The sequence below is a fragment of the Elephantulus edwardii genome, unplaced genomic scaffold, assembly GCF_000299155.1.
Source record: "Elephantulus edwardii isolate Elephantulus edwardi_28Jun2011 unplaced genomic scaffold, EleEdw1.0 scaffold00338, whole genome shotgun sequence".
Taxonomy (NCBI): Eukaryota; Metazoa; Chordata; class Mammalia; order Macroscelidea; family Macroscelididae; genus Elephantulus; species Elephantulus edwardii.
Genome location: NW_006400088.1, coordinates 696,635 through 697,922, shown reverse-complemented (window position 1 = coordinate 697,922; position 1,288 = coordinate 696,635).

Genomic DNA, 1,288 nt, shown 5'->3' with positions numbered 1-1,288 from the left:
TTCAGTTTCTATCAACAATGACTTTGTCCACAGATGTCATCAATATGATTCCTGTGTAGTCTGTTAGATGAGTTATCTGCTTATCGTCACTGTATTTTTATAAAAGTTAATTGCAATGAATGTTTCATTGATTATACAGAATCCATTCAACCTCCAAGCTCATTTCTGTCACCAAGTCCATAATTTCTGACTATCGTAGTATGTTGTTTCACAGCTTCATTGACAGCATTGCAACACATCAAAATATACGATGTGGGTCCCATTTTTTTTTCTTTTATTCAAGCTCTGCAATTTCCAGGGCCAGCCTAAGCATATGTACTTCTACCACTCAATTTCGAATTCTTGTGTTTTCTAGGAACCTATACAAAATAAGTACCCAATACAATAAGTGCCCATTTGAATAAGTTTGCCTCCTCCTACTTCCTTTATTTCTTTTTACTTGTTAGAAGTGACATGACTCTCAGAAATGTTTCCATATCTTATCAGCCAGATGTTATTACTTCTCAGTCCTTCTATAGACCCTCCTTTCAGTGCTTTCTCTTCTAGAGGGTGGGTATATATGTTTTCACACACATGCAAATATAATGCCTGTGCATGTGCATACATATGCTCATCCACAAACATATACATACACACACACTTAAGCACATGACTCATATCCTTGTACACATACATATATACATACATACATACATACATACACACACACACAGCATGCAGGCACAGGCACACACAAGGGTACATACACTCTCCCAAGGTTACCACACTATCTCACACTAGCAGTTCCATGAAGGTAAACTTGAGATTATTTTAAGTTTCTCATAGAACTGGCATATGGATATTAATTATATTTTATTTACTGCTAATAATCTCTATAATAAGATATTGTTACCAGTTCATACCTGAACCTCCTTTGAATTTCTGAGTCTATAAGCCACAGAGATTGTTCATCTTTCTCCTGAAGAGCAGCTGGTGGATTCAAATCTCCAGAGATGTGCAACTTTTGGAATATCAAAGTAATTCTCTACAAACTAAGCTACCAGAATGCTCTCTGAAAAAGAGTTATAAACAATAGTTTAAAAACCTCTGTTTCTTCCCACTTGTGAAATAAGCACTCTTGATTTTTTTTTTATCATTTTACTGTAATTTAATCGTGCTAATGCAAACCCTATACTTGGACCAAGAGGCAGTAGTCAGAACAGAGCAGGGCAACAATGCATGGTTCAAAATTGGGAAGGGTGGACGCCAGGGATGTGTCCTGTCTCCATACCTTTTCAACCTGTATGCA